Below are 26,576 nucleotides of genomic sequence, written 5' to 3' on the forward strand. Positions count from 1 at the left end.
CAGGAATGTATAGCAGGATTCGCTGTGAGAAGAACCATACACGCAGCACGCAGTAGACCGTACTTGGACGGTCGCGTGCTATTTCTGAACTCTAACGTCGGCCTGGCCCAACAGGCCGCTGTGTTCAGGTGCCGCAAGGGCGATGTACTGTAACCTCGGGCAGTGCTACGTTCCGTTGAAAAAGCTGCGGCAGCAGTTTAATCTAGCAAGTAGGGAAAGCACGTGTAGCAACACAACAGATTCTTGAGAAAGCGCAAACTGTCTATCTCTAATATGCGAGACTTACCAAGTTTCCTGTAACGTTGCTTGCAACGTGCCTCGGTAGCGCAGTAGGTAGCGCGTAAGTCTCATAATCTTAAGGTCGTGAGTTCGATCCTCACCCGGGGCATTTAATTTGCTGTACATCATGGCTGAATTAACGGCGTTGCTGTTGCTAGGGAACGAACTTAATTGTCGTTCGTTATCCACAAGGAGGCTACACCTCAGCGTCAATATGTTTATTTCCAATTATGACAACGTACAACTTTGATCTTTCTCTTCCCTTGTTATGAGTAAAATAATGAATAGTCAATTTCGAGCTGTGCGCCATGCCAGTCTGTAGGCGCAAATATGCTCGCAAACAGAGAACACCACTGAGACCAGATTCAGCACGAAATACGAGAGGAGACGGAGAAGATCTCACGCTTATCGAGCAAATCCGGTGTGGTCTAGTGGCTAGGATACCTGGCTTTCACCCAGGAGGCCCGGGTTCGATTCCCGGTACCGGAACGGAAGTTTTTGCGCACACAACGCTCCATGTTTTGGCCTTCGAACTGTCGTTTGTCGCCCACCCTCCGGAGCTTCGGCCGAACGTAATCGGGGAAAACAGGCACATGATGCAATTACTGTCGGCACCGGAATAAAGGGAGAAGTGGCACTGGTCCGCTGTTGGGCTGCTACCAGCGTCAGTGGGAAGTCGGTGAAGTCGCCAGTTGCGGCAGAAGCCAGCTGTTACCGTAGTACGCCTACACACGCGTTCCAGTTATTCACATTGCTTGCAGCCGCTCCATCCACAACAAGGGTGAGCCCGGATAGCTCAGTCGGTAGAGCATTAGGCTTTTAACCTAAGGGTCCAGGGTTCAAGTCCCTGTCCGGGCGAAGATTTTAACGTTTCCGCAATGGCTCGTCTCGTAGCGATGGTAGCCCTGCCGTAATCAGTGCACAGAGTTCGTTTCCTGTCAACATTCTGCGCAGACCGGTTGCATTTCTCACGATTCCAGGGAAACTTCAGTTACGAGCAGTCGTGGCCGAGTGGTTAAGGCGTCTGACTAGAAATCAGATTCCCTCTGGGAGCGTAGGTTCGAGTCCTACCGACTGCGTCGGTTTTTTTCTTTTTTTGTTTAAGAAGAACGAGCAGAAAATTTCGCAGTTTGCCTGTCGTTTTGGTACCTCTCCACACCTCGCCTCTCACAGCCGTTTATAGTGCCTGTCATTTTGATAAGGGCGAATTCCAAGCGTCAGCTTTCGCGTCAGCCGAGCAAAGTCGGGACAAGTCGGGACATACTACAGGATGGTCTGCGTGGAGCAACGACGAAAAAAACCTTCATGTAACAGCACGCGGCTCACATACTCATACGAAAAAACCAGCGCCACTTGCGGTGGCCGGGAATCGAACCCGGATCAACTGCTTGGAAGGCAACTATGCTCACCATTACACCACCACCGCACTGCCGCTGCTCGCAACGCCCCGCTGTGTCGGCTTCCCGCCCGCCAGCAGCGGCCCACGGTGATAGTAGCTGCAGGCGCTTTTCGAGGTAGGAGGGTGCATCCACACGCATTCGGGTAGCGCCTCCACGCACGCTGCGTCTTTGGGCAAGACTAGTCGCCGCGGCCGCAAGGTTACTCACACGATAGTGATGAGCATTCGTTTTAAGGCAATGTAGTGGAGGACTCCACGTGTGTAGCACTTTTTTCGGTTGTATCCGACGTCGCTGGGTGGCAATCCCACTTTCCCATGCAGAAAAGTGCTCGGGAAGCACGGGCAGCTTGTCGAGCATCGGTGGTTCAATGGCATGTGCCTCAGTAGTGCAGTAGGCAGCGCGTAAGTCTCATAATCGTAAGGCTTGCCGGCACGATAGCTCAGCGTGTTCGGTCTGAGAGTTATCTGCCCTCTGTAATAAAAGACCGAGTCAACGATGAACTTGAACGGGCGTCATCGGACGTCCGCCCCCAACAAATGCAAGGAAAGAAATGGGAACAAAAAAAAAAAAAATTGGTGAATGCTCGCTTAGCATGCGGACGGCCCGGGTTCGATTCCCGGCCGATGCATCGTTCTGCTGTTCTCGCTATAATGCTGCCGCGCCGATTCCTCGCCTGAGCTGCGTCAGCCTCAGGAATGTATAGCAGGATTCGCTGTGAGAAGAACCATACACGCAGCACGCAGTAGACCGTACTTGGACGGTCGCGTGCTATTTCTGAACTCTAACGTCGGCCTGGCCCAACAGGCCGCTGTGTTCAGGTGCCGCAAGGGCGATGTACTGTAACCTCGGGCAGTGCTACGTTCCGTTGAAAAAGCTGCGGCAGCAGTTTAATCTAGCAAGTAGGGAAAGCACGTGTAGCAACACAACAGATTCTTGAGAAAGCGCAAACTGTCTATCTCTAATATGCGAGACTTACCAAGTTTCCTGTAACGTTGCTTGCAACGTGCCTCGGTAGCGCAGTAGGTAGCGCGTAAGTCTCATAATCTTAAGGTCGTGAGTTCGATCCTCACCCGGGGCATTTAATTTGCTGTACATCATGGCTGAATTAACGGCGTTGCTGTTGCTAGGGAACGAACTTAATTGTCGTTCGTTATCCACAAGGAGGCTACACCTCAGCGTCAATATGTTTATTTCCAATTATGACAACGTACAACTTTGATCTTTCTCTTCCCTTGTTATGAGTAAAATAATGAATAGTCAATTTCGAGCTGTGCGCCATGCCAGTCTGTAGGCGCAAATATGCTCGCAAACAGAGAACACCACTGAGACCAGATTCAGCACGAAATACGAGAGGAGACGGAGAAGATCTCACGCTTATCGAGCAAATCCGGTGTGGTCTAGTGGCTAGGATACCTGGCTTTCACCCAGGAGGCCCGGGTTCGATTCCCGGTACCGGAACGGAAGTTTTTGCGCACACAACGCTCCATGTTTTGGCCTTCGAACTGTCGTTTGTCGCCCACCCTCCGGAGCTTCGGCCGAACGTAATCGGGGAAAACAGGCACATGATGCAATTACTGTCGGCACCGGAATAAAGGGAGAAGTGGCACTGGTCCGCTGTTGGGCTGCTACCAGCGTCAGTGGGAAGTCGGTGAAGTCGCCAGTTGCGGCAGAAGCCAGCTGTTACCGTAGTACGCCTACACACGCGTTCCAGTTATTCACATTGCTTGCAGCCGCTCCATCCACAACAAGGGTGAGCCCGGATAGCTCAGTCGGTAGAGCATTAGGCTTTTAACCTAAGGGTCCAGGGTTCAAGTCCCTGTCCGGGCGAAGATTTTAACGTTTCCGCAATGGCTCGTCTCGTAGCGATGGTAGCCCTGCCGTAATCAGTGCACAGAGTTCGTTTCCTGTCAACATTCTGCGCAGACCGGTTGCATTTCTCACGATTCCAGGGAAACTTCAGTTACGAGCAGTCGTGGCCGAGTGGTTAAGGCGTCTGACTAGAAATCAGATTCCCTCTGGGAGCGTAGGTTCGAGTCCTACCGACTGCGTCGGTTTTTTTCTTTTTTTGTTTAAGAAGAACGAGCAGAAAATTTCGCAGTTTGCCTGTCGTTTTGGTACCTCTCCACACCTCGCCTCTCACAGCCGTTTATAGTGCCTGTCATTTTGATAAGGGCGAATTCCAAGCGTCAGCTTTCGCGTCAGCCGAGCAAAGTCGGGACAAGTCGGGACATACTACAGGATGGTCTGCGTGGAGCAACGACGAAAAAAACCTTCATGTAACAGCACGCGGCTCACATACTCATACGAAAAAACCAGCGCCACTTGCGGTGGCCGGGAATCGAACCCGGATCAACTGCTTGGAAGGCAACTATGCTCACCATTACACCACCACCGCACTGCCGCTGCTCGCAACGCCCCGCTGTGTCGGCTTCCCGCCCGCCAGCAGCGGCCCACGGTGATAGTAGCTGCAGGCGCTTTTCGAGGTAGGAGGGTGCATCCACACGCATTCGGGTAGCGCCTCCACGCACGCTGCGTCTTTGGGCAAGACTAGTCGCCGCGGCCGCAAGGTTACTCACACGATAGTGATGAGCATTCGTTTTAAGGCAATGTAGTGGAGGACTCCACGTGTGTAGCACTTTTTTCGGTTGTATCCGACGTCGCTGGGTGGCAATCCCACTTTCCCATGCAGAAAAGTGCTCGGGAAGCACGGGCAGCTTGTCGAGCATCGGTGGTTCAATGGCATGTGCCTCAGTAGTGCAGTAGGCAGCGCGTAAGTCTCATAATCGTAAGGCTTGCCGGCACGATAGCTCAGCGTGTTCGGTCTGAGAGTTATCTGCCCTCTGTAATAAAAGACCGAGTCAACGATGAACTTGAACGGGCGTCATCGGACGTCCGCCCCCAACAAATGCAAGGAAAGAAATGGGAACAAAAAAAAAAAAAATTGGTGAATGCTCGCTTAGCATGCGGACGGCCCGGGTTCGATTCCCGGCCGATGCATCGTTCTGCTGTTCTCGCTATAATGCTGCCGCGCCGATTCCTCGCCTGAGCTGCGTCAGCCTCAGGAATGTATAGCAGGATTCGCTGTGAGAAGAACCATACACGCAGCACGCAGTAGACCGTACTTGGACGGTCGCGTGCTATTTCTGAACTCTAACGTCGGCCTGGCCCAACAGGCCGCTGTGTTCAGGTGCCGCAAGGGCGATGTACTGTAACCTCGGGCAGTGCTACGTTCCGTTGAAAAAGCTGCGGCAGCAGTTTAATCTAGCAAGTAGGGAAAGCACGTGTAGCAACACAACAGATTCTTGAGAAAGCGCAAACTGTCTATCTCTAATATGCGAGACTTACCAAGTTTCCTGTAACGTTGCTTGCAACGTGCCTCGGTAGCGCAGTAGGTAGCGCGTAAGTCTCATAATCTTAAGGTCGTGAGTTCGATCCTCACCCGGGGCATTTAATTTGCTGTACATCATGGCTGAATTAACGGCGTTGCTGTTGCTAGGGAACGAACTTAATTGTCGTTCGTTATCCACAAGGAGGCTACACCTCAGCGTCAATATGTTTATTTCCAATTATGACAACGTACAACTTTGATCTTTCTCTTCCCTTGTTATGAGTAAAATAATGAATAGTCAATTTCGAGCTGTGCGCCATGCCAGTCTGTAGGCGCAAATATGCTCGCAAACAGAGAACACCACTGAGACCAGATTCAGCACGAAATACGAGAGGAGACGGAGAAGATCTCACGCTTATCGAGCAAATCCGGTGTGGTCTAGTGGCTAGGATACCTGGCTTTCACCCAGGAGGCCCGGGTTCGATTCCCGGTACCGGAACGGAAGTTTTTGCGCACACAACGCTCCATGTTTTGGCCTTCGAACTGTCGTTTGTCGCCCACCCTCCGGAGCTTCGGCCGAACGTAATCGGGGAAAACAGGCACATGATGCAATTACTGTCGGCACCGGAATAAAGGGAGAAGTGGCACTGGTCCGCTGTTGGGCTGCTACCAGCGTCAGTGGGAAGTCGGTGAAGTCGCCAGTTGCGGCAGAAGCCAGCTGTTACCGTAGTACGCCTACACACGCGTTCCAGTTATTCACATTGCTTGCAGCCGCTCCATCCACAACAAGGGTGAGCCCGGATAGCTCAGTCGGTAGAGCATTAGGCTTTTAACCTAAGGGTCCAGGGTTCAAGTCCCTGTCCGGGCGAAGATTTTAACGTTTCCGCAATGGCTCGTCTCGTAGCGATGGTAGCCCTGCCGTAATCAGTGCACAGAGTTCGTTTCCTGTCAACATTCTGCGCAGACCGGTTGCATTTCTCACGATTCCAGGGAAACTTCAGTTACGAGCAGTCGTGGCCGAGTGGTTAAGGCGTCTGACTAGAAATCAGATTCCCTCTGGGAGCGTAGGTTCGAGTCCTACCGACTGCGTCGGTTTTTTTCTTTTTTTGTTTAAGAAGAACGAGCAGAAAATTTCGCAGTTTGCCTGTCGTTTTGGTACCTCTCCACACCTCGCCTCTCACAGCCGTTTATAGTGCCTGTCATTTTGATAAGGGCGAATTCCAAGCGTCAGCTTTCGCGTCAGCCGAGCAAAGTCGGGACAAGTCGGGACATACTACAGGATGGTCTGCGTGGAGCAACGACGAAAAAAACCTTCATGTAACAGCACGCGGCTCACATACTCATACGAAAAAACCAGCGCCACTTGCGGTGGCCGGGAATCGAACCCGGATCAACTGCTTGGAAGGCAACTATGCTCACCATTACACCACCACCGCACTGCCGCTGCTCGCAACGCCCCGCTGTGTCGGCTTCCCGCCCGCCAGCAGCGGCCCACGGTGATAGTAGCTGCAGGCGCTTTTCGAGGTAGGAGGGTGCATCCACACGCATTCGGGTAGCGCCTCCACGCACGCTGCGTCTTTGGGCAAGACTAGTCGCCGCGGCCGCAAGGTTACTCACACGATAGTGATGAGCATTCGTTTTAAGGCAATGTAGTGGAGGACTCCACGTGTGTAGCACTTTTTTCGGTTGTATCCGACGTCGCTGGGTGGCAATCCCACTTTCCCATGCAGAAAAGTGCTCGGGAAGCACGGGCAGCTTGTCGAGCATCGGTGGTTCAATGGCATGTGCCTCAGTAGTGCAGTAGGCAGCGCGTAAGTCTCATAATCGTAAGGCTTGCCGGCACGATAGCTCAGCGTGTTCGGTCTGAGAGTTATCTGCCCTCTGTAATAAAAGACCGAGTCAACGATGAACTTGAACGGGCGTCATCGGACGTCCGCCCCCAACAAATGCAAGGAAAGAAATGGGAACAAAAAAAAAAAAAATTGGTGAATGCTCGCTTAGCATGCGGACGGCCCGGGTTCGATTCCCGGCCGATGCATCGTTCTGCTGTTCTCGCTATAATGCTGCCGCGCCGATTCCTCGCCTGAGCTGCGTCAGCCTCAGGAATGTATAGCAGGATTCGCTGTGAGAAGAACCATACACGCAGCACGCAGTAGACCGTACTTGGACGGTCGCGTGCTATTTCTGAACTCTAACGTCGGCCTGGCCCAACAGGCCGCTGTGTTCAGGTGCCGCAAGGGCGATGTACTGTAACCTCGGGCAGTGCTACGTTCCGTTGAAAAAGCTGCGGCAGCAGTTTAATCTAGCAAGTAGGGAAAGCACGTGTAGCAACACAACAGATTCTTGAGAAAGCGCAAACTGTCTATCTCTAATATGCGAGACTTACCAAGTTTCCTGTAACGTTGCTTGCAACGTGCCTCGGTAGCGCAGTAGGTAGCGCGTAAGTCTCATAATCTTAAGGTCGTGAGTTCGATCCTCACCCGGGGCATTTAATTTGCTGTACATCATGGCTGAATTAACGGCGTTGCTGTTGCTAGGGAACGAACTTAATTGTCGTTCGTTATCCACAAGGAGGCTACACCTCAGCGTCAATATGTTTATTTCCAATTATGACAACGTACAACTTTGATCTTTCTCTTCCCTTGTTATGAGTAAAATAATGAATAGTCAATTTCGAGCTGTGCGCCATGCCAGTCTGTAGGCGCAAATATGCTCGCAAACAGAGAACACCACTGAGACCAGATTCAGCACGAAATACGAGAGGAGACGGAGAAGATCTCACGCTTATCGAGCAAATCCGGTGTGGTCTAGTGGCTAGGATACCTGGCTTTCACCCAGGAGGCCCGGGTTCGATTCCCGGTACCGGAACGGAAGTTTTTGCGCACACAACGCTCCATGTTTTGGCCTTCGAACTGTCGTTTGTCGCCCACCCTCCGGAGCTTCGGCCGAACGTAATCGGGGAAAACAGGCACATGATGCAATTACTGTCGGCACCGGAATAAAGGGAGAAGTGGCACTGGTCCGCTGTTGGGCTGCTACCAGCGTCAGTGGGAAGTCGGTGAAGTCGCCAGTTGCGGCAGAAGCCAGCTGTTACCGTAGTACGCCTACACACGCGTTCCAGTTATTCACATTGCTTGCAGCCGCTCCATCCACAACAAGGGTGAGCCCGGATAGCTCAGTCGGTAGAGCATTAGGCTTTTAACCTAAGGGTCCAGGGTTCAAGTCCCTGTCCGGGCGAAGATTTTAACGTTTCCGCAATGGCTCGTCTCGTAGCGATGGTAGCCCTGCCGTAATCAGTGCACAGAGTTCGTTTCCTGTCAACATTCTGCGCAGACCGGTTGCATTTCTCACGATTCCAGGGAAACTTCAGTTACGAGCAGTCGTGGCCGAGTGGTTAAGGCGTCTGACTAGAAATCAGATTCCCTCTGGGAGCGTAGGTTCGAGTCCTACCGACTGCGTCGGTTTTTTTCTTTTTTTGTTTAAGAAGAACGAGCAGAAAATTTCGCAGTTTGCCTGTCGTTTTGGTACCTCTCCACACCTCGCCTCTCACAGCCGTTTATAGTGCCTGTCATTTTGATAAGGGCGAATTCCAAGCGTCAGCTTTCGCGTCAGCCGAGCAAAGTCGGGACAAGTCGGGACATACTACAGGATGGTCTGCGTGGAGCAACGACGAAAAAAACCTTCATGTAACAGCACCGGCTCACATACTCATACGAAAAAACCAGCGCCACTTGCGGTGGCCGGGAATCGAACCCGGATCAACTGCTTGGAAGGCAACTATGCTCACCATTACACCACCACCGCACTGCCGCTGCTCGCAACGCCCCGCTGTGTCGGCTTCCCGCCCGCCAGCAGCGGCCCACGGTGATAGTAGCTGCAGGCGCTTTTCGAGGTAGGAGGGTGCATCCACACGCATTCGGGTAGCGCCTCCACGCACGCTGCGTCTTTGGGCAAGACTAGTCGCCGCGGCCGCAAGGTTACTCACACGATAGTGATGAGCATTCGTTTTAAGGCAATGTAGTGGAGGACTCCACGTGTGTAGCACTTTTTTCGGTTGTATCCGACGTCGCTGGGTGGCAATCCCACTTTCCCATGCAGAAAAGTGCTCGGGAAGCACGGGCAGCTTGTCGAGCATCGGTGGTTCAATGGCATGTGCCTCAGTAGTGCAGTAGGCAGCGCGTAAGTCTCATAATCGTAAGGCTTGCCGGCACGATAGCTCAGCGTGTTCGGTCTGAGAGTTATCTGCCCTCTGTAATAAAAGACCGAGTCAACGATGAACTTGAACGGGCGTCATCGGACGTCCGCCCCCAACAAATGCAAGGAAAGAAATGGGAACAAAAAAAAAAAAAATTGGTGAATGCTCGCTTAGCATGCGGACGGCCCGGGTTCGATTCCCGGCCGATGCATCGTTCTGCTGTTCTCGCTATAATGCTGCCGCGCCGATTCCTCGCCTGAGCTGCGTCAGCCTCAGGAATGTATAGCAGGATTCGCTGTGAGAAGAACCATACACGCAGCACGCAGTAGACCGTACTTGGACGGTCGCGTGCTATTTCTGAACTCTAACGTCGGCCTGGCCCAACAGGCCGCTGTGTTCAGGTGCCGCAAGGGCGATGTACTGTAACCTCGGGCAGTGCTACGTTCCGTTGAAAAAGCTGCGGCAGCAGTTTAATCTAGCAAGTAGGGAAAGCACGTGTAGCAACACAACAGATTCTTGAGAAAGCGCAAACTGTCTATCTCTAATATGCGAGACTTACCAAGTTTCCTGTAACGTTGCTTGCAACGTGCCTCGGTAGCGCAGTAGGTAGCGCGTAAGTCTCATAATCTTAAGGTCGTGAGTTCGATCCTCACCCGGGGCATTTAATTTGCTGTACATCATGGCTGAATTAACGGCGTTGCTGTTGCTAGGGAACGAACTTAATTGTCGTTCGTTATCCACAAGGAGGCTACACCTCAGCGTCAATATGTTTATTTCCAATTATGACAACGTACAACTTTGATCTTTCTCTTCCCTTGTTATGAGTAAAATAATGAATAGTCAATTTCGAGCTGTGCGCCATGCCAGTCTGTAGGCGCAAATATGCTCGCAAACAGAGAACACCACTGAGACCAGATTCAGCACGAAATACGAGAGGAGACGGAGAAGATCTCACGCTTATCGAGCAAATCCGGTGTGGTCTAGTGGCTAGGATACCTGGCTTTCACCCAGGAGGCCCGGGTTCGATTCCCGGTACCGGAACGGAAGTTTTTGCGCACACAACGCTCCATGTTTTGGCCTTCGAACTGTCGTTTGTCGCCCACCCTCCGGAGCTTCGGCCGAACGTAATCGGGGAAAACAGGCACATGATGCAATTACTGTCGGCACCGGAATAAAGGGAGAAGTGGCACTGGTCCGCTGTTGGGCTGCTACCAGCGTCAGTGGGAAGTCGGTGAAGTCGCCAGTTGCGGCAGAAGCCAGCTGTTACCGTAGTACGCCTACACACGCGTTCCAGTTATTCACATTGCTTGCAGCCGCTCCATCCACAACAAGGGTGAGCCCGGATAGCTCAGTCGGTAGAGCATTAGGCTTTTAACCTAAGGGTCCAGGGTTCAAGTCCCTGTCCGGGCGAAGATTTTAACGTTTCCGCAATGGCTCGTCTCGTAGCGATGGTAGCCCTGCCGTAATCAGTGCACAGAGTTCGTTTCCTGTCAACATTCTGCGCAGACCGGTTGCATTTCTCACGATTCCAGGGAAACTTCAGTTACGAGCAGTCGTGGCCGAGTGGTTAAGGCGTCTGACTAGAAATCAGATTCCCTCTGGGAGCGTAGGTTCGAGTCCTACCGACTGCGTCGGTTTTTTTCTTTTTTTGTTTAAGAAGAACGAGCAGAAAATTTCGCAGTTTGCCTGTCGTTTTGGTACCTCTCCACACCTCGCCTCTCACAGCCGTTTATAGTGCCTGTCATTTTGATAAGGGCGAATTCCAAGCGTCAGCTTTCGCGTCAGCCGAGCAAAGTCGGGACAAGTCGGGACATACTACAGGATGGTCTGCGTGGAGCAACGACGAAAAAAACCTTCATGTAACAGCACGCGGCTCACATACTCATACGAAAAAACCAGCGCCACTTGCGGTGGCCGGGAATCGAACCCGGATCAACTGCTTGGAAGGCAACTATGCTCACCATTACACCACCACCGCACTGCCGCTGCTCGCAACGCCCCGCTGTGTCGGCTTCCCGCCCGCCAGCAGCGGCCCACGGTGATAGTAGCTGCAGGCGCTTTTCGAGGTAGGAGGGTGCATCCACACGCATTCGGGTAGCGCCTCCACGCACGCTGCGTCTTTGGGCAAGACTAGTCGCCGCGGCCGCAAGGTTACTCACACGATAGTGATGAGCATTCGTTTTAAGGCAATGTAGTGGAGGACTCCACGTGTGTAGCACTTTTTTCGGTTGTATCCGACGTCGCTGGGTGGCAATCCCACTTTCCCATGCAGAAAAGTGCTCGGGAAGCACGGGCAGCTTGTCGAGCATCGGTGGTTCAATGGCATGTGCCTCAGTAGTGCAGTAGGCAGCGCGTAAGTCTCATAATCGTAAGGCTTGCCGGCACGATAGCTCAGCGTGTTCGGTCTGAGAGTTATCTGCCCTCTGTAATAAAAGACCGAGTCAACGATGAACTTGAACGGGCGTCATCGGACGTCCGCCCCCAACAAATGCAAGGAAAGAAATGGGAACAAAAAAAAAAAAAATTGGTGAATGCTCGCTTAGCATGCGGACGGCCCGGGTTCGATTCCCGGCCGATGCATCGTTCTGCTGTTCTCGCTATAATGCTGCCGCGCCGATTCCTCGCCTGAGCTGCGTCAGCCTCAGGAATGTATAGCAGGATTCGCTGTGAGAAGAACCATACACGCAGCACGCAGTAGACCGTACTTGGACGGTCGCGTGCTATTTCTGAACTCTAACGTCGGCCTGGCCCAACAGGCCGCTGTGTTCAGGTGCCGCAAGGGCGATGTACTGTAACCTCGGGCAGTGCTACGTTCCGTTGAAAAAGCTGCGGCAGCAGTTTAATCTAGCAAGTAGGGAAAGCACGTGTAGCAACACAACAGATTCTTGAGAAAGCGCAAACTGTCTATCTCTAATATGCGAGACTTACCAAGTTTCCTGTAACGTTGCTTGCAACGTGCCTCGGTAGCGCAGTAGGTAGCGCGTAAGTCTCATAATCTTAAGGTCGTGAGTTCGATCCTCACCCGGGGCATTTAATTTGCTGTACATCATGGCTGAATTAACGGCGTTGCTGTTGCTAGGGAACGAACTTAATTGTCGTTCGTTATCCACAAGGAGGCTACACCTCAGCGTCAATATGTTTATTTCCAATTATGACAACGTACAACTTTGATCTTTCTCTTCCCTTGTTATGAGTAAAATAATGAATAGTCAATTTCGAGCTGTGCGCCATGCCAGTCTGTAGGCGCAAATATGCTCGCAAACAGAGAACACCACTGAGACCAGATTCAGCACGAAATACGAGAGGAGACGGAGAAGATCTCACGCTTATCGAGCAAATCCGGTGTGGTCTAGTGGCTAGGATACCTGGCTTTCACCCAGGAGGCCCGGGTTCGATTCCCGGTACCGGAACGGAAGTTTTTGCGCACACAACGCTCCATGTTTTGGCCTTCGAACTGTCGTTTGTCGCCCACCCTCCGGAGCTTCGGCCGAACGTAATCGGGGAAAACAGGCACATGATGCAATTACTGTCGGCACCGGAATAAAGGGAGAAGTGGCACTGGTCCGCTGTTGGGCTGCTACCAGCGTCAGTGGGAAGTCGGTGAAGTCGCCAGTTGCGGCAGAAGCCAGCTGTTACCGTAGTACGCCTACACACGCGTTCCAGTTATTCACATTGCTTGCAGCCGCTCCATCCACAACAAGGGTGAGCCCGGATAGCTCAGTCGGTAGAGCATTAGGCTTTTAACCTAAGGGTCCAGGGTTCAAGTCCCTGTCCGGGCGAAGATTTTAACGTTTCCGCAATGGCTCGTCTCGTAGCGATGGTAGCCCTGCCGTAATCAGTGCACAGAGTTCGTTTCCTGTCAACATTCTGCGCAGACCGGTTGCATTTCTCACGATTCCAGGGAAACTTCAGTTACGAGCAGTCGTGGCCGAGTGGTTAAGGCGTCTGACTAGAAATCAGATTCCCTCTGGGAGCGTAGGTTCGAGTCCTACCGACTGCGTCGGTTTTTTTCTTTTTTTGTTTAAGAAGAACGAGCAGAAAATTTCGCAGTTTGCCTGTCGTTTTGGTACCTCTCCACACCTCGCCTCTCACAGCCGTTTATAGTGCCTGTCATTTTGATAAGGGCGAATTCCAAGCGTCAGCTTTCGCGTCAGCCGAGCAAAGTCGGGACAAGTCGGGACATACTACAGGATGGTCTGCGTGGAGCAACGACGAAAAAAACCTTCATGTAACAGCACGCGGCTCACATACTCATACGAAAAAACCAGCGCCACTTGCGGTGGCCGGGAATCGAACCCGGATCAACTGCTTGGAAGGCAACTATGCTCACCATTACACCACCACCGCACTGCCGCTGCTCGCAACGCCCCGCTGTGTCGGCTTCCCGCCCGCCAGCAGCGGCCCACGGTGATAGTAGCTGCAGGCGCTTTTCGAGGTAGGAGGGTGCATCCACACGCATTCGGGTAGCGCCTCCACGCACGCTGCGTCTTTGGGCAAGACTAGTCGCCGCGGCCGCAAGGTTACTCACACGATAGTGATGAGCATTCGTTTTAAGGCAATGTAGTGGAGGACTCCACGTGTGTAGCACTTTTTTCGGTTGTATCCGACGTCGCTGGGTGGCAATCCCACTTTCCCATGCAGAAAAGTGCTCGGGAAGCACGGGCAGCTTGTCGAGCATCGGTGGTTCAATGGCATGTGCCTCAGTAGTGCAGTAGGCAGCGCGTAAGTCTCATAATCGTAAGGCTTGCCGGCACGATAGCTCAGCGTGTTCGGTCTGAGAGTTATCTGCCCTCTGTAATAAAAGACCGAGTCAACGATGAACTTGAACGGGCGTCATCGGACGTCCGCCCCCAACAAATGCAAGGAAAGAAATGGGAACAAAAAAAAAAAAAATTGGTGAATGCTCGCTTAGCATGCGGACGGCCCGGGTTCGATTCCCGGCCGATGCATCGTTCTGCTGTTCTCGCTATAATGCTGCCGCGCCGATTCCTCGCCTGAGCTGCGTCAGCCTCAGGAATGTATAGCAGGATTCGCTGTGAGAAGAACCATACACGCAGCACGCAGTAGACCGTACTTGGACGGTCGCGTGCTATTTCTGAACTCTAACGTCGGCCTGGCCCAACAGGCCGCTGTGTTCAGGTGCCGCAAGGGCGATGTACTGTAACCTCGGGCAGTGCTACGTTCCGTTGAAAAAGCTGCGGCAGCAGTTTAATCTAGCAAGTAGGGAAAGCACGTGTAGCAACACAACAGATTCTTGAGAAAGCGCAAACTGTCTATCTCTAATATGCGAGACTTACCAAGTTTCCTGTAACGTTGCTTGCAACGTGCCTCGGTAGCGCAGTAGGTAGCGCGTAAGTCTCATAATCTTAAGGTCGTGAGTTCGATCCTCACCCGGGGCATTTAATTTGCTGTACATCATGGCTGAATTAACGGCGTTGCTGTTGCTAGGGAACGAACTTAATTGTCGTTCGTTATCCACAAGGAGGCTACACCTCAGCGTCAATATGTTTATTTCCAATTATGACAACGTACAACTTTGATCTTTCTCTTCCCTTGTTATGAGTAAAATAATGAATAGTCAATTTCGAGCTGTGCGCCATGCCAGTCTGTAGGCGCAAATATGCTCGCAAACAGAGAACACCACTGAGACCAGATTCAGCACGAAATACGAGAGGAGACGGAGAAGATCTCACGCTTATCGAGCAAATCCGGTGTGGTCTAGTGGCTAGGATACCTGGCTTTCACCCAGGAGGCCCGGGTTCGATTCCCGGTACCGGAACGGAAGTTTTTGCGCACACAACGCTCCATGTTTTGGCCTTCGAACTGTCGTTTGTCGCCCACCCTCCGGAGCTTCGGCCGAACGTAATCGGGGAAAACAGGCACATGATGCAATTACTGTCGGCACCGGAATAAAGGGAGAAGTGGCACTGGTCCGCTGTTGGGCTGCTACCAGCGTCAGTGGGAAGTCGGTGAAGTCGCCAGTTGCGGCAGAAGCCAGCTGTTACCGTAGTACGCCTACACACGCGTTCCAGTTATTCACATTGCTTGCAGCCGCTCCATCCACAACAAGGGTGAGCCCGGATAGCTCAGTCGGTAGAGCATTAGGCTTTTAACCTAAGGGTCCAGGGTTCAAGTCCCTGTCCGGGCGAAGATTTTAACGTTTCCGCAATGGCTCGTCTCGTAGCGATGGTAGCCCTGCCGTAATCAGTGCACAGAGTTCGTTTCCTGTCAACATTCTGCGCAGACCGGTTGCATTTCTCACGATTCCAGGGAAACTTCAGTTACGAGCAGTCGTGGCCGAGTGGTTAAGGCGTCTGACTAGAAATCAGATTCCCTCTGGGAGCGTAGGTTCGAGTCCTACCGACTGCGTCGGTTTTTTTCTTTTTTTGTTTAAGAAGAACGAGCAGAAAATTTCGCAGTTTGCCTGTCGTTTTGGTACCTCTCCACACCTCGCCTCTCACAGCCGTTTATAGTGCCTGTCATTTTGATAAGGGCGAATTCCAAGCGTCAGCTTTCGCGTCAGCCGAGCAAAGTCGGGACAAGTCGGGACATACTACAGGATGGTCTGCGTGGAGCAACGACGAAAAAAACCTTCATGTAACAGCACGCGGCTCACATACTCATACGAAAAAACCAGCGCCACTTGCGGTGGCCGGGAATCGAACCCGGATCAACTGCTTGGAAGGCAACTATGCTCACCATTACACCACCACCGCACTGCCGCTGCTCGCAACGCCCCGCTGTGTCGGCTTCCCGCCCGCCAGCAGCGGCCCACGGTGATAGTAGCTGCAGGCGCTTTTCGAGGTAGGAGGGTGCATCCACACGCATTCGGGTAGCGCCTCCACGCACGCTGCGTCTTTGGGCAAGACTAGTCGCCGCGGCCGCAAGGTTACTCACACGATAGTGATGAGCATTCGTTTTAAGGCAATGTAGTGGAGGACTCCACGTGTGTAGCACTTTTTTCGGTTGTATCCGACGTCGCTGGGTGGCAATCCCACTTTCCCATGCAGAAAAGTGCTCGGGAAGCACGGGCAGCTTGTCGAGCATCGGTGGTTCAATGGCATGTGCCTCAGTAGTGCAGTAGGCAGCGCGTAAGTCTCATAATCGTAAGGCTTGCCGGCACGATAGCTCAGCGTGTTCGGTCTGAGAGTTATCTGCCCTCTGTAATAAAAGACCGAGTCAACGATGAACTTGAACGGGCGTCATCGGACGTCCGCCCCCAACAAATGCAAGGAAAGAAATGGGAACAAAAAAAAAAAAAATTGGTGAATGCTCGCTTAGCATGCGGACGGCCCGGGTTCGATTCCCGGCCGATGCATCGTTCTGCTGTTCTCGCTATAATGCTGCCGCGCCGATTCCTCGCCTGAGCTGCGTCAGCCTCAGGAATGTATAGCAGGATTCGCTGTGAGAAGAACCATACACGCAGCACGCAGTAGACCGTACTTGGACGGTCGCGTGCTATTTCTGAACTCTAACGTCGGCCTGGCCCAACAGGCCGCTGTGTTCAGGTGCCGCAAGGGCGATGTACTGTAACCTCGGGCAGTGCTACGTTCCGTTGAAAAAGCTGCGGCAGCAGTTTAATCTAGCAAGTAGGGAAAGCACGTGTAGCAACACAACAGATTCTTGAGAAAGCGCAAACTGTCTATCTCTAATATGCGAGACTTACCAAGTTTCCTGTAACGTTGCTTGCAACGTGCCTCGGTAGCGCAGTAGGTAGCGCGTAAGTCTCATAATCTTAAGGTCGTGAGTTCGATCCTCACCCGGGGCATTTAATTTGCTGTACATCATGGCTGAATTAACGGCGTTGCTGTTGCTAGGGAACGAACTTAATTGTCGTTCGTTATCCACAAGGAGGCTACACCTCAGCGTCAATATGTTTATTTCCAATTATGACAACGTACAACTTTGATCTTTCTCTTCCCTTGTTATGAGTAAAATAATGAATAGTCAATTTCGAGCTGTGCGCCATGCCAGTCTGTAGGCGCAAATATGCTCGCAAACAGAGAACACCACTGAGACCAGATTCAGCACGAAATACGAGAGGAGACGGAGAAGATCTCACGCTTATCGAGCAAATCCGGTGTGGTCTAGTGGCTAGGATACCTGGCTTTCACCCAGGAGGCCCGGGTTCGATTCCCGGTACCGGAACGGAAGTTTTTGCGCACACAACGCTCCATGTTTTGGCCTTCGAACTGTCGTTTGTCGCCCACCCTCCGGAGCTTCGGCCGAACGTAATCGGGGAAAACAGGCACATGATGCAATTACTGTCGGCACCGGAATAAAGGGAGAAGTGGCACTGGTCCGCTGTTGGGCTGCTACCAGCGTCAGTGGGAAGTCGGTGAAGTCGCCAGTTGCGGCAGAAGCCAGCTGTTACCGTAGTACGCCTACACACGCGTTCCAGTTATTCACATTGCTTGCAGCCGCTCCATCCACAACAAGGGTGAGCCCGGATAGCTCAGTCGGTAGAGCATTAGGCTTTTAACCTAAGGGTCCAGGGTTCAAGTCCCTGTCCGGGCGAAGATTTTAACGTTTCCGCAATGGCTCGTCTCGTAGCGATGGTAGCCCTGCCGTAATCAGTGCACAGAGTTCGTTTCCTGTCAACATTCTGCGCAGACCGGTTGCATTTCTCACGATTCCAGGGAAACTTCAGTTACGAGCAGTCGTGGCCGAGTGGTTAAGGCGTCTGACTAGAAATCAGATTCCCTCTGGGAGCGTAGGTTCGAGTCCTACCGACTGCGTCGGTTTTTTTCTTTTTTTGTTTAAGAAGAACGAGCAGAAAATTTCGCAGTTTGCCTGTCGTTTTGGTACCTCTCCACACCTCGCCTCTCACAGCCGTTTATAGTGCCTGTCATTTTGATAAGGGCGAATTCCAAGCGTCAGCTTTCGCGTCAGCCGAGCAAAGTCGGGACAAGTCGGGACATACTACAGGATGGTCTGCGTGGAGCAACGACGAAAAAAACCTTCATGTAACAGCACGCGGCTCACATACTCATACGAAAAAACCAGCGCCACTTGCGGTGGCCGGGAATCGAACCCGGATCAACTGCTTGGAAGGCAACTATGCTCACCATTACACCACCACCGCACTGCCGCTGCTCGCAACGCCCCGCTGTGTCGGCTTCCCGCCCGCCAGCAGCGGCCCACGGTGATAGTAGCTGCAGGCGCTTTTCGAGGTAGGAGGGTGCATCCACACGCATTCGGGTAGCGCCTCCACGCACGCTGCGTCTTTGGGCAAGACTAGTCGCCGCGGCCGCAAGGTTACTCACACGATAGTGATGAGCATTCGTTTTAAGGCAATGTAGTGGAGGACTCCACGTGTGTAGCACTTTTTTCGGTTGTATCCGACGTCGCTGGGTGGCAATCCCACTTTCCCATGCAGAAAAGTGCTCGGGAAGCACGGGCAGCTTGTCGAGCATCGGTGGTTCAATGGCATGTGCCTCAGTAGTGCAGTAGGCAGCGCGTAAGTCTCATAATCGTAAGGCTTGCCGGCACGATAGCTCAGCGTGTTCGGTCTGAGAGTTATCTGCCCTCTGTAATAAAAGACCGAGTCAACGATGAACTTGAACGGGCGTCATCGGACGTCCGCCCCCAACAAATGCAAGGAAAGAAATGGGAACAAAAAAAAAAAAAATTGGTGAATGCTCGCTTAGCATGCGGACGGCCCGGGTTCGATTCCCGGCCGATGCATCGTTCTGCTGTTCTCGCTATAATGCTGCCGCGCCGATTCCTCGCCTGAGCTGCGTCAGCCTCAGGAATGTATAGCAGGATTCGCTGTGAGAAGAACCATACACGCAGCACGCAGTAGACCGTACTTGGACGGTCGCGTGCTATTTCTGAACTCTAACGTCGGCCTGGCCCAACAGGCCGCTGTGTTCAGGTGCCGCAAGGGCGATGTACTGTAACCTCGGGCAGTGCTACGTTCCGTTGAAAAAGCTGCGGCAGCAGTTTAATCTAGCAAGTAGGGAAAGCACGTGTAGCAACACAACAGATTCTTGAGAAAGCGCAAACTGTCTATCTCTAATATGCGAGACTTACCAAGTTTCCTGTAACGTTGCTTGCAACGTGCCTCGGTAGCGCAGTAGGTAGCGCGTAAGTCTCATAATCTTAAGGTCGTGAGTTCGATCCTCACCCGGGGCATTTAATTTGCTGTACATCATGGCTGAATTAACGGCGTTGCTGTTGCTAGGGAACGAACTTAATTGTCGTTCGTTATCCACAAGGAGGCTACACCTCAGCGTCAATATGTTTATTTCCAATTATGACAACGTACAACTTTGATCTTTCTCTTCCCTTGTTATGAGTAAAATAATGAATAGTCAATTTCGAGCTGTGCGCCATGCCAGTCTGTAGGCGCAAATATGCTCGCAAACAGAGAACACCACTGAGACCAGATTCAGCACGAAATACGAGAGGAGACGGAGAAGATCTCACGCTTATCGAGCAAATCCGGTGTGGTCTAGTGGCTAGGATACCTGGCTTTCACCCAGGAGGCCCGGGTTCGATTCCCGGTACCGGAACGGAAGTTTTTGCGCACACAACGCTCCATGTTTTGGCCTTCGAACTGTCGTTTGTCGCCCACCCTCCGGAGCTTCGGCCGAACGTAATCGGGGAAAACAGGCACATGATGCAATTACTGTCGGCACCGGAATAAAGGGAGAAGTGGCACTGGTCCGCTGTTGGGCTGCTACCAGCGTCAGTGGGAAGTCGGTGAAGTCGCCAGTTGCGGCAGAAGCCAGCTGTTACCGTAGTACGCCTACACACGCGTTCCAGTTATTCACATTGCTTGCAGCCGCTCCATCCACAACAAGGGTGAGCCCGGATAGCTCAGTCGGTAGAGCATTAGGCTTTTAACCTAAGGGTCCAGGGTTCAAGTCCCTGTCCGGGCGAAGATTTTAACGTTTCCGCAATGGCTCGTCTCGTAGCGATGGTAGCCCTGCCGTAATCAGTGCACAGAGTTCGTTTCCTGTCAACATTCTGCGCAGACCGGTTGCATTTCTCACGATTCCAGGGAAACTTCAGTTACGAGCAGTCGTGGCCGAGTGGTTAAGGCGTCTGACTAGAAATCAGATTCCCTCTGGGAGCGTAGGTTCGAGTCCTACCGACTGCGTCGGTTTTTTTCTTTTTTTGTTTAAGAAGAACGAGCAGAAAATTTCGCAGTTTGCCTGTCGTTTTGGTACCTCTCCACACCTCGCCTCTCACAGCCGTTTATAGTGCCTGTCATTTTGATAAGGGCGAATTCCAAGCGTCAGCTTTCGCGTCAGCCGAGCAAAGTCGGGACAAGTCGGGACATACTACAGGATGGTCTGCGTGGAGCAACGACGAAAAAAACCTTCATGTAACAGCACGCGGCTCACATACTCATACGAAAAAACCAGCGCCACTTGCGGTGGCCGGGAATCGAACCCGGATCAACTGCTTGGAAGGCAACTATGCTCACCATTACACCACCACCGCACTGCCGCTGCTCGCAACGCCCCGCTGTGTCGGCTTCCCGCCCGCCAGCAGCGGCCCACGGTGATAGTAACTGCAGGCGCTTTTCGAGGTAGGAGGGTGCATCCACACGCATTCGGGTAGCGCCTCCACGCACGCTGCGTCTTTGGGCAAGACTAGTCGCCGCGGCCGCAAGGTTACTCACACGATAGTGATGAGCATTCGTTTTAAGGCAATGTAGTGGAGGACTCCACGTGTGTAGCACTTTTTTCGGTTGTATCCGACGTCGCTGGGTGGCAATCCCACTTTCCCATGCAGAAAAGTGCTCGGGAAGCACGGGCAGCTTGTCGAGCATCGGTGGTTCAATGGCATGTGCCTCAGTAGTGCAGTAGGCAGCGCGTAAGTCTCATAATCGTAAGGCTTGCCGGCACGATAGCTCAGCGTGTTCGGTCTGAGAGTTATCTGCCCTCTGTAATAAAAGACCGAGTCAACGATGAACTTGAACGGGCGTCATCGGACGTCCGCCCCCAACAAATGCAAGGAAAGAAATGGGAACAAAAAAAAAAAAATTGGTGAATGCTCGCTTAGCATGCGGACGGCCCGGGTTCGATTCCCGGCCGATGCATCGTTCTGCTGTTCTCGCTATAATGCTGCCGCGCCGATTCCTCGCCTGAGCTGCGTCAGCCTCAGGAATGTATAGCAGGATTCGCTGTGAGAAGAACCATACACGCAGCACGCAGTAGACCGTACTTGGACGGTCGCGTGCTATTTCTGAACTCTAACGTCGGCCTGGCCCAACAGGCCGCTGTGTTCAGGTGCCGCAAGGGCGATGTACTGTAACCTCGGGCAGTGCTACGTTCCGTTGAAAAAGCTGCGGCAGCAGTTTAATCTAGCAAGTAGGGAAAGCACGTGTAGCAACACAACAGATTCTTGAGAAAGCGCAAACTGTCTATCTCTAATATGCGAGACTTACCAAGTTTCCTGTAACGTTGCTTGCAACGTGCCTCGGTAGCGCAGTAGGTAGCGCGTAAGTCTCATAATCTTAAGGTCGTGAGTTCGATCCTCACCCGGGGCATTTAATTTGCTGTACATCATGGCTGAATTAACGGCGTTGCTGTTGCTAGGGAACGAACTTAATTGTCGTTCGTTATCCACAAGGAGGCTACACCTCAGCGTCAATATGTTTATTTCCAATTATGACAACGTACAACTTTGATCTTTCTCTTCCCTTGTTATGAGTAAAATAATGAATAGTCAATTTCGAGCTGTGCGCCATGCCAGTCTGTAGGCGCAAATATGCTCGCAAACAGAGAACACCACTGAGACCAGATTCAGCACGAAATACGAGAGGAGACGGAGAAGATCTCACGCTTATCGAGCAAATCCGGTGTGGTCTAGTGGCTAGGATACCTGGCTTTCACCCAGGAGGCCCGGGTTCGATTCCCGGTACCGGAACGGAAGTTTTTGCGCACACAACGCTCCATGTTTTGGCCTTCGAACTGTCGTTTGTCGCCCACCCTCCGGAGCTTCGGCCGAACGTAATCGGGGAAAACAGGCACATGATGCAATTACTGTCGGCACCGGAATAAAGGGAGAAGTGGCACTGGTCCGCTGTTGGGCTGCTACCAGCGTCAGTGGGAAGTCGGTGAAGTCGCCAGTTGCGGCAGAAGCCAGCTGTTACCGTAGTACGCCTACACACGCGTTCCAGTTATTCACATTGCTTGCAGCCGCTCCATCCACAACAAGGGTGAGCCCGGATAGCTCAGTCGGTAGAGCATTAGGCTTTTAACCTAAGGGTCCAGGGTTCAAGTCCCTGTCCGGGCGAAGATTTTAACGTTTCCGCAATGGCTCGTCTCGTAGCGATGGTAGCCCTGCCGTAATCAGTGCACAGAGTTCGTTTCCTGTCAACATTCTGCGCAGACCGGTTGCATTTCTCACGATTCCAGGGAAACTTCAGTTACGAGCAGTCGTGGCCGAGTGGTTAAGGCGTCTGACTAGAAATCAGATTCCCTCTGGGAGCGTAGGTTCGAGTCCTACCGACTGCGTCGGTTTTTTTCTTTTTTTGTTTAAGAAGAACGAGCAGAAAATTTCGCAGTTTGCCTGTCGTTTTGGTACCTCTCCACACCTCGCCTCTCACAGCCGTTTATAGTGCCTGTCATTTTGATAAGGGCGAATTCCAAGCGTCAGCTTTCGCGTCAGCCGAGCAAAGTCGGGACAAGTCGGGACATACTACAGGATGGTCTGCGTGGAGCAACGACGAAAAAAACCTTCATGTAACAGCACGCGGCTCACATACTCATACGAAAAAACCAGCGCCACTTGCGGTGGCCGGGAATCGAACCCGGATCAACTGCTTGGAAGGCAACTATGCTCACCATTACACCACCACCGCACTGCCGCTGCTCGCAACGCCCCGCTGTGTCGGCTTCCCGCCCGCCAGCAGCGGCCCACGGTGATAGTAGCTGCAGGCGCTTTTCGAGGTAGGAGGGTGCATCCACACGCATTCGGGTAGCGCCTCCACGCACGCTGCGTCTTTGGGCAAGACTAGTCGCCGCGGCCGCAAGGTTACTCACACGATAGTGATGAGCATTCGTTTTAAGGCAATGTAGTGGAGGACTCCACGTGTGTAGCACTTTTTTCGGTTGTATCCGACGTCGCTGGGTGGCAATCCCACTTTCCCATGCAGAAAAGTGCTCGGGAAGCACGGGCAGCTTGTCGAGCATCGGTGGTTCAATGGCATGTGCCTCAGTAGTGCAGTAGGCAGCGCGTAAGTCTCATAATCGTAAGGCTTGCCGGCACGATAGCTCAGCGTGTTCGGTCTGAGAGTTATCTGCCCTCTGTAATAAAAGACCGAGTCAACGATGAACTTGAACGGGCGTCATCGGACGTCCGCCCCCAACAAATGCAAGGAAAGAAATGGGAACAAAAAAAAAAAAAATTGGTGAATGCTCGCTTAGCATGCGGACGGCCCGGGTTCGATTCCCGGCCGATGCATCGTTCTGCTGTTCTCGCTATAATGCTGCCGCGCCGATTCCTCGCCTGAGCTGCGTCAGCCTCAGGAATGTATAGCAGGATTCGCTGTGAGAAGAACCATACACGCAGCACGCAGTAGACCGTACTTGGACGGTCGCGTGCTATTTCTGAACTCTAACGTCGGCCTGGCCCAACAGGCCGCTGTGTTCAGGTGCCGCAAGGGCGATGTACTGTAACCTCGGGCAGTGCTACGTTCCGTTGAAAAAGCTGCGGCAGCAGTTTAATCTAGCAAGTAGGGAAAGCACGTGTAGCAACACAACAGATTCTTGAGAAAGCGCAAACTGTCTATCTCTAATATGCGAGACTTACCAAGTTTCCTGTAACGTTGCTTGCAACGTGCCTCGGTAGCGCAGTAGGTAGCGCGTAAGTCTCATAATCTTAAGGTCGTGAGTTCGATCCTCACCCGGGGCATTTAATTTGCTGTACATCATGGCTGAATTAACGGCGTTGCTGTTGCTAGGGAACGAACTTAATTGTCGTTCGTTATCCACAAGGAGGCTACACCTCAGCGTCAATATGTTTATTTCCAATTATGACAACGTACAACTTTGATCTTTCTCTTCCCTTGTTATGAGTAAAATAATGAATAGTCAATTTCGAGCTGTGCGCCATGCCAGTCTGTAGGCGCAAATATGCTCGCAAACAGAGAACACCACTGAGACCAGATTCAGCACGAAATACGAGAGGAGACGGAGAAGATCTCACGCTTATCGAGCAAATCCGGTGTGGTCTAGTGGCTAGGATACCTGGCTTTCACCCAGGAGGCCCGGGTTCGATTCCCGGTACCGGAACGGAAGTTTTTGCGCACACAACGCTCCATGTTTTGGCCTTCGAACTGTCGTTTGTCGCCCACCCTCCGGAGCTTCGGCCGAACGTAATCGGGGAAAACAGGCACATGATGCAATTACTGTCGGCACCGGAATAAAGGGAGAAGTGGCACTGGTCCGCTGTTGGGCTGCTACCAGCGTCAGTGGGAAGTCGGTGAAGTCGCCAGTTGCGGCAGAAGCCAGCTGTTACCGTAGTACGCCTACACACGCGTTCCAGTTATTCACATTGCTTGCAGCCGCTCCATCCACAACAAGGGTGAGCCCGGATAGCTCAGTCGGTAGAGCATTAGGCTTTTAACCTAAGGGTCCAGGGTTCAAGTCCCTGTCCGGGCGAAGATTTTAACGTTTCCGCAATGGCTCGTCTCGTAGCGATGGTAGCCCTGCCGTAATCAGTGCACAGAGTTCGTTTCCTGTCAACATTCTGCGCAGACCGGTTGCATTTCTCACGATTCCAGGGAAACTTCAGTTACGAGCAGTCGTGGCCGAGTGGTTAAGGCGTCTGACTAGAAATCAGATTCCCTCTGGGAGCGTAGGTTCGAGTCCTACCGACTGCGTCGGTTTTTTTCTTTTTTTGTTTAAGAAGAACGAGCAGAAAATTTCGCAGTTTGCCTGTCGTTTTGGTACCTCTCCACACCTCGCCTCTCACAGCCGTTTATAGTGCCTGTCATTTTGATAAGGGCGAATTCCAAGCGTCAGCTTTCGCGTCAGCCGAGCAAAGTCGGGACAAGTCGGGACATACTACAGGATGGTCTGCGTGGAGCAACGACGAAAAAAACCTTCATGTAACAGCACGCGGCTCACATACTCATACGAAAAAACCAGCGCCACTTGCGGTGGCCGGGAATCGAACCCGGATCAACTGCTTGGAAGGCAACTATGCTCACCATTACACCACCACCGCACTGCCGCTGCTCGCAACGCCCCGCTGTGTCGGCTTCCCGCCCGCCAGCAGCGGCCCACGGTGATAGTAACTGCAGGCGCTTTTCGAGGTAGGAGGGTGCATCCACACGCATTCGGGTAGCGCCTCCACGCACGCTGCGTCTTTGGGCAAGACTAGTCGCCGCGGCCGCAAGGTTACTCACACGATAGTGATGAGCATTCGTTTTAAGGCAATGTAGTGGAGGACTCCACGTGTGTAGCACTTTTTTCGGTTGTATCCGACGTCGCTGGGTGGCAATCCCACTTTCCCATGCAGAAAAGTGCTCGGGAAGCACGGGCAGCTTGTCGAGCATCGGTGGTTCAATGGCATGTGCCTCAGTAGTGCAGTAGGCAGCGCGTAAGTCTCATAATCGTAAGGCTTGCCGGCACGATAGCTCAGCGTGTTCGGTCTGAGAGTTATCTGCCCTCTGTAATAAAAGACCGAGTCAACGATGAACTTGAACGGGCGTCATCGGACGTCCGCCCCCAACAAATGCAAGGAAAGAAATGGGAACAAAAAAAAAAAAATTGGTGAATGCTCGCTTAGCATGCGGACGGCCCGGGTTCGATTCCCGGCCGATGCATCGTTCTGCTGTTCTCGCTATAATGCTGCCGCGCCGATTCCTCGCCTGAGCTGCGTCAGCCTCAGGAATGTATAGCAGGATTCGCTGTGAGAAGAACCATACACGCAGCACGCAGTAGACCGTACTTGGACGGTCGCGTGCTATTTCTGAACTCTAACGTCGGCCTGGCCCAACAGGCCGCTGTGTTCAGGTGCCGCAAGGGCGATGTACTGTAACCTCGGGCAGTGCTACGTTCCGTTGAAAAAGCTGCGGCAGCAGTTTAATCTAGCAAGTAGGGAAAGCACGTGTAGCAACACAACAGATTCTTGAGAAAGCGCAAACTGTCTATCTCTAATATGCGAGACTTACCAAGTTTCCTGTAACGTTGCTTGCAACGTGCCTCGGTAGCGCAGTAGGTAGCGCGTAAGTCTCATAATCTTAAGGTCGTGAGTTCGATCCTCACCCGGGGCATTTAATTTGCTGTACATCATGGCTGAATTAACGGCGTTGCTGTTGCTAGGGAACGAACTTAATTGTCGTTCGTTATCCACAAGGAGGCTACACCTCAGCGTCAATATGTTTATTTCCAATTATGACAACGTA

The 26,576-nt window shown here is 52.4% G+C and overlaps 56 non-coding genes across 56 annotated transcripts; 45 read left to right on the forward strand and 11 right to left on the reverse strand.

Annotated features, from left to right (window-relative positions):
- Positions 1–315: 315 nt before the first annotated feature.
- On the forward strand, positions 316–388 carry Trnam-cau (transfer RNA methionine (anticodon CAU)). Its single transcript has one exon. It is a non-coding gene; the product is annotated as a tRNA-Met (tRNA).
- A 308-nt stretch (positions 389–696) lies between these two features.
- On the forward strand, positions 697–768 carry Trnae-uuc (transfer RNA glutamic acid (anticodon UUC)). Its single transcript has one exon. It is a non-coding gene; the product is annotated as a tRNA-Glu (tRNA).
- Positions 769–1,064: 296 nt separating this feature from the next.
- Trnak-uuu (transfer RNA lysine (anticodon UUU)) lies at positions 1,065–1,137 on the forward strand. Its single transcript has one exon. It is a non-coding gene; the product is annotated as a tRNA-Lys (tRNA).
- A 139-nt stretch (positions 1,138–1,276) lies between these two features.
- On the forward strand, positions 1,277–1,358 carry Trnas-aga (transfer RNA serine (anticodon AGA)). Its single transcript has one exon. It is a non-coding gene; the product is annotated as a tRNA-Ser (tRNA).
- Positions 1,359–1,633: 275 nt separating this feature from the next.
- On the reverse strand, positions 1,634–1,705 carry Trnag-ucc (transfer RNA glycine (anticodon UCC)). Its single transcript has one exon. It is a non-coding gene; the product is annotated as a tRNA-Gly (tRNA).
- Positions 1,706–2,684: 979 nt separating this feature from the next.
- On the forward strand, positions 2,685–2,757 carry Trnam-cau (transfer RNA methionine (anticodon CAU)). The gene has a single exon. It is a non-coding gene; the product is annotated as a tRNA-Met (tRNA).
- Positions 2,758–3,065: 308 nt separating this feature from the next.
- Positions 3,066–3,137, forward strand: Trnae-uuc (transfer RNA glutamic acid (anticodon UUC)). Its single transcript has one exon. It is a non-coding gene; the product is annotated as a tRNA-Glu (tRNA).
- Positions 3,138–3,433: 296 nt separating this feature from the next.
- On the forward strand, positions 3,434–3,506 carry Trnak-uuu (transfer RNA lysine (anticodon UUU)). Its single transcript has one exon. It is a non-coding gene; the product is annotated as a tRNA-Lys (tRNA).
- A 139-nt stretch (positions 3,507–3,645) lies between these two features.
- Positions 3,646–3,727, forward strand: Trnas-aga (transfer RNA serine (anticodon AGA)). Its single transcript has one exon. It is a non-coding gene; the product is annotated as a tRNA-Ser (tRNA).
- Positions 3,728–4,002: 275 nt separating this feature from the next.
- Trnag-ucc (transfer RNA glycine (anticodon UCC)) lies at positions 4,003–4,074 on the reverse strand. Its single transcript has one exon. It is a non-coding gene; the product is annotated as a tRNA-Gly (tRNA).
- Positions 4,075–5,053: 979 nt separating this feature from the next.
- Trnam-cau (transfer RNA methionine (anticodon CAU)) lies at positions 5,054–5,126 on the forward strand. The gene has a single exon. It is a non-coding gene; the product is annotated as a tRNA-Met (tRNA).
- Positions 5,127–5,434: 308 nt separating this feature from the next.
- Positions 5,435–5,506, forward strand: Trnae-uuc (transfer RNA glutamic acid (anticodon UUC)). The gene has a single exon. It is a non-coding gene; the product is annotated as a tRNA-Glu (tRNA).
- A 296-nt stretch (positions 5,507–5,802) lies between these two features.
- Positions 5,803–5,875, forward strand: Trnak-uuu (transfer RNA lysine (anticodon UUU)). Its single transcript has one exon. It is a non-coding gene; the product is annotated as a tRNA-Lys (tRNA).
- A 139-nt stretch (positions 5,876–6,014) lies between these two features.
- Positions 6,015–6,096, forward strand: Trnas-aga (transfer RNA serine (anticodon AGA)). Its single transcript has one exon. It is a non-coding gene; the product is annotated as a tRNA-Ser (tRNA).
- A 275-nt stretch (positions 6,097–6,371) lies between these two features.
- Positions 6,372–6,443, reverse strand: Trnag-ucc (transfer RNA glycine (anticodon UCC)). The gene has a single exon. It is a non-coding gene; the product is annotated as a tRNA-Gly (tRNA).
- Positions 6,444–7,422: 979 nt separating this feature from the next.
- On the forward strand, positions 7,423–7,495 carry Trnam-cau (transfer RNA methionine (anticodon CAU)). The gene has a single exon. It is a non-coding gene; the product is annotated as a tRNA-Met (tRNA).
- Positions 7,496–7,803: 308 nt separating this feature from the next.
- On the forward strand, positions 7,804–7,875 carry Trnae-uuc (transfer RNA glutamic acid (anticodon UUC)). The gene has a single exon. It is a non-coding gene; the product is annotated as a tRNA-Glu (tRNA).
- Positions 7,876–8,171: 296 nt separating this feature from the next.
- Trnak-uuu (transfer RNA lysine (anticodon UUU)) lies at positions 8,172–8,244 on the forward strand. The gene has a single exon. It is a non-coding gene; the product is annotated as a tRNA-Lys (tRNA).
- Positions 8,245–8,383: 139 nt separating this feature from the next.
- Positions 8,384–8,465, forward strand: Trnas-aga (transfer RNA serine (anticodon AGA)). Its single transcript has one exon. It is a non-coding gene; the product is annotated as a tRNA-Ser (tRNA).
- Positions 8,466–8,739: 274 nt separating this feature from the next.
- On the reverse strand, positions 8,740–8,811 carry Trnag-ucc (transfer RNA glycine (anticodon UCC)). The gene has a single exon. It is a non-coding gene; the product is annotated as a tRNA-Gly (tRNA).
- A 979-nt stretch (positions 8,812–9,790) lies between these two features.
- On the forward strand, positions 9,791–9,863 carry Trnam-cau (transfer RNA methionine (anticodon CAU)). Its single transcript has one exon. It is a non-coding gene; the product is annotated as a tRNA-Met (tRNA).
- Positions 9,864–10,171: 308 nt separating this feature from the next.
- Trnae-uuc (transfer RNA glutamic acid (anticodon UUC)) lies at positions 10,172–10,243 on the forward strand. Its single transcript has one exon. It is a non-coding gene; the product is annotated as a tRNA-Glu (tRNA).
- A 296-nt stretch (positions 10,244–10,539) lies between these two features.
- Trnak-uuu (transfer RNA lysine (anticodon UUU)) lies at positions 10,540–10,612 on the forward strand. Its single transcript has one exon. It is a non-coding gene; the product is annotated as a tRNA-Lys (tRNA).
- A 139-nt stretch (positions 10,613–10,751) lies between these two features.
- Trnas-aga (transfer RNA serine (anticodon AGA)) lies at positions 10,752–10,833 on the forward strand. Its single transcript has one exon. It is a non-coding gene; the product is annotated as a tRNA-Ser (tRNA).
- Positions 10,834–11,108: 275 nt separating this feature from the next.
- Trnag-ucc (transfer RNA glycine (anticodon UCC)) lies at positions 11,109–11,180 on the reverse strand. Its single transcript has one exon. It is a non-coding gene; the product is annotated as a tRNA-Gly (tRNA).
- Positions 11,181–12,159: 979 nt separating this feature from the next.
- On the forward strand, positions 12,160–12,232 carry Trnam-cau (transfer RNA methionine (anticodon CAU)). Its single transcript has one exon. It is a non-coding gene; the product is annotated as a tRNA-Met (tRNA).
- A 308-nt stretch (positions 12,233–12,540) lies between these two features.
- Positions 12,541–12,612, forward strand: Trnae-uuc (transfer RNA glutamic acid (anticodon UUC)). Its single transcript has one exon. It is a non-coding gene; the product is annotated as a tRNA-Glu (tRNA).
- A 296-nt stretch (positions 12,613–12,908) lies between these two features.
- Positions 12,909–12,981, forward strand: Trnak-uuu (transfer RNA lysine (anticodon UUU)). Its single transcript has one exon. It is a non-coding gene; the product is annotated as a tRNA-Lys (tRNA).
- Positions 12,982–13,120: 139 nt separating this feature from the next.
- Positions 13,121–13,202, forward strand: Trnas-aga (transfer RNA serine (anticodon AGA)). Its single transcript has one exon. It is a non-coding gene; the product is annotated as a tRNA-Ser (tRNA).
- Positions 13,203–13,477: 275 nt separating this feature from the next.
- On the reverse strand, positions 13,478–13,549 carry Trnag-ucc (transfer RNA glycine (anticodon UCC)). Its single transcript has one exon. It is a non-coding gene; the product is annotated as a tRNA-Gly (tRNA).
- A 979-nt stretch (positions 13,550–14,528) lies between these two features.
- On the forward strand, positions 14,529–14,601 carry Trnam-cau (transfer RNA methionine (anticodon CAU)). The gene has a single exon. It is a non-coding gene; the product is annotated as a tRNA-Met (tRNA).
- Positions 14,602–14,909: 308 nt separating this feature from the next.
- Positions 14,910–14,981, forward strand: Trnae-uuc (transfer RNA glutamic acid (anticodon UUC)). The gene has a single exon. It is a non-coding gene; the product is annotated as a tRNA-Glu (tRNA).
- Positions 14,982–15,277: 296 nt separating this feature from the next.
- On the forward strand, positions 15,278–15,350 carry Trnak-uuu (transfer RNA lysine (anticodon UUU)). The gene has a single exon. It is a non-coding gene; the product is annotated as a tRNA-Lys (tRNA).
- A 139-nt stretch (positions 15,351–15,489) lies between these two features.
- Trnas-aga (transfer RNA serine (anticodon AGA)) lies at positions 15,490–15,571 on the forward strand. Its single transcript has one exon. It is a non-coding gene; the product is annotated as a tRNA-Ser (tRNA).
- Positions 15,572–15,846: 275 nt separating this feature from the next.
- On the reverse strand, positions 15,847–15,918 carry Trnag-ucc (transfer RNA glycine (anticodon UCC)). Its single transcript has one exon. It is a non-coding gene; the product is annotated as a tRNA-Gly (tRNA).
- Positions 15,919–16,897: 979 nt separating this feature from the next.
- Trnam-cau (transfer RNA methionine (anticodon CAU)) lies at positions 16,898–16,970 on the forward strand. Its single transcript has one exon. It is a non-coding gene; the product is annotated as a tRNA-Met (tRNA).
- A 308-nt stretch (positions 16,971–17,278) lies between these two features.
- Positions 17,279–17,350, forward strand: Trnae-uuc (transfer RNA glutamic acid (anticodon UUC)). The gene has a single exon. It is a non-coding gene; the product is annotated as a tRNA-Glu (tRNA).
- A 296-nt stretch (positions 17,351–17,646) lies between these two features.
- Positions 17,647–17,719, forward strand: Trnak-uuu (transfer RNA lysine (anticodon UUU)). Its single transcript has one exon. It is a non-coding gene; the product is annotated as a tRNA-Lys (tRNA).
- Positions 17,720–17,858: 139 nt separating this feature from the next.
- Trnas-aga (transfer RNA serine (anticodon AGA)) lies at positions 17,859–17,940 on the forward strand. The gene has a single exon. It is a non-coding gene; the product is annotated as a tRNA-Ser (tRNA).
- Positions 17,941–18,215: 275 nt separating this feature from the next.
- Positions 18,216–18,287, reverse strand: Trnag-ucc (transfer RNA glycine (anticodon UCC)). The gene has a single exon. It is a non-coding gene; the product is annotated as a tRNA-Gly (tRNA).
- Positions 18,288–19,266: 979 nt separating this feature from the next.
- On the forward strand, positions 19,267–19,339 carry Trnam-cau (transfer RNA methionine (anticodon CAU)). The gene has a single exon. It is a non-coding gene; the product is annotated as a tRNA-Met (tRNA).
- A 308-nt stretch (positions 19,340–19,647) lies between these two features.
- On the forward strand, positions 19,648–19,719 carry Trnae-uuc (transfer RNA glutamic acid (anticodon UUC)). The gene has a single exon. It is a non-coding gene; the product is annotated as a tRNA-Glu (tRNA).
- Positions 19,720–20,015: 296 nt separating this feature from the next.
- On the forward strand, positions 20,016–20,088 carry Trnak-uuu (transfer RNA lysine (anticodon UUU)). Its single transcript has one exon. It is a non-coding gene; the product is annotated as a tRNA-Lys (tRNA).
- A 139-nt stretch (positions 20,089–20,227) lies between these two features.
- Positions 20,228–20,309, forward strand: Trnas-aga (transfer RNA serine (anticodon AGA)). The gene has a single exon. It is a non-coding gene; the product is annotated as a tRNA-Ser (tRNA).
- A 275-nt stretch (positions 20,310–20,584) lies between these two features.
- Positions 20,585–20,656, reverse strand: Trnag-ucc (transfer RNA glycine (anticodon UCC)). The gene has a single exon. It is a non-coding gene; the product is annotated as a tRNA-Gly (tRNA).
- A 978-nt stretch (positions 20,657–21,634) lies between these two features.
- Trnam-cau (transfer RNA methionine (anticodon CAU)) lies at positions 21,635–21,707 on the forward strand. The gene has a single exon. It is a non-coding gene; the product is annotated as a tRNA-Met (tRNA).
- Positions 21,708–22,015: 308 nt separating this feature from the next.
- On the forward strand, positions 22,016–22,087 carry Trnae-uuc (transfer RNA glutamic acid (anticodon UUC)). Its single transcript has one exon. It is a non-coding gene; the product is annotated as a tRNA-Glu (tRNA).
- Positions 22,088–22,383: 296 nt separating this feature from the next.
- Trnak-uuu (transfer RNA lysine (anticodon UUU)) lies at positions 22,384–22,456 on the forward strand. Its single transcript has one exon. It is a non-coding gene; the product is annotated as a tRNA-Lys (tRNA).
- A 139-nt stretch (positions 22,457–22,595) lies between these two features.
- On the forward strand, positions 22,596–22,677 carry Trnas-aga (transfer RNA serine (anticodon AGA)). Its single transcript has one exon. It is a non-coding gene; the product is annotated as a tRNA-Ser (tRNA).
- A 275-nt stretch (positions 22,678–22,952) lies between these two features.
- Trnag-ucc (transfer RNA glycine (anticodon UCC)) lies at positions 22,953–23,024 on the reverse strand. Its single transcript has one exon. It is a non-coding gene; the product is annotated as a tRNA-Gly (tRNA).
- Positions 23,025–24,003: 979 nt separating this feature from the next.
- On the forward strand, positions 24,004–24,076 carry Trnam-cau (transfer RNA methionine (anticodon CAU)). Its single transcript has one exon. It is a non-coding gene; the product is annotated as a tRNA-Met (tRNA).
- Positions 24,077–24,384: 308 nt separating this feature from the next.
- Trnae-uuc (transfer RNA glutamic acid (anticodon UUC)) lies at positions 24,385–24,456 on the forward strand. The gene has a single exon. It is a non-coding gene; the product is annotated as a tRNA-Glu (tRNA).
- Positions 24,457–24,752: 296 nt separating this feature from the next.
- On the forward strand, positions 24,753–24,825 carry Trnak-uuu (transfer RNA lysine (anticodon UUU)). Its single transcript has one exon. It is a non-coding gene; the product is annotated as a tRNA-Lys (tRNA).
- Positions 24,826–24,964: 139 nt separating this feature from the next.
- Positions 24,965–25,046, forward strand: Trnas-aga (transfer RNA serine (anticodon AGA)). The gene has a single exon. It is a non-coding gene; the product is annotated as a tRNA-Ser (tRNA).
- A 275-nt stretch (positions 25,047–25,321) lies between these two features.
- Trnag-ucc (transfer RNA glycine (anticodon UCC)) lies at positions 25,322–25,393 on the reverse strand. The gene has a single exon. It is a non-coding gene; the product is annotated as a tRNA-Gly (tRNA).
- Positions 25,394–26,371: 978 nt separating this feature from the next.
- Positions 26,372–26,444, forward strand: Trnam-cau (transfer RNA methionine (anticodon CAU)). Its single transcript has one exon. It is a non-coding gene; the product is annotated as a tRNA-Met (tRNA).
- Positions 26,445–26,576: the final 132 nt, after the last annotated feature.

This window comes from Schistocerca nitens, unplaced genomic scaffold (genome assembly GCF_023898315.1).
Source record: "Schistocerca nitens isolate TAMUIC-IGC-003100 unplaced genomic scaffold, iqSchNite1.1 HiC_scaffold_36, whole genome shotgun sequence".
Classification (NCBI taxonomy): domain Eukaryota; kingdom Metazoa; phylum Arthropoda; class Insecta; order Orthoptera; family Acrididae; genus Schistocerca; species Schistocerca nitens.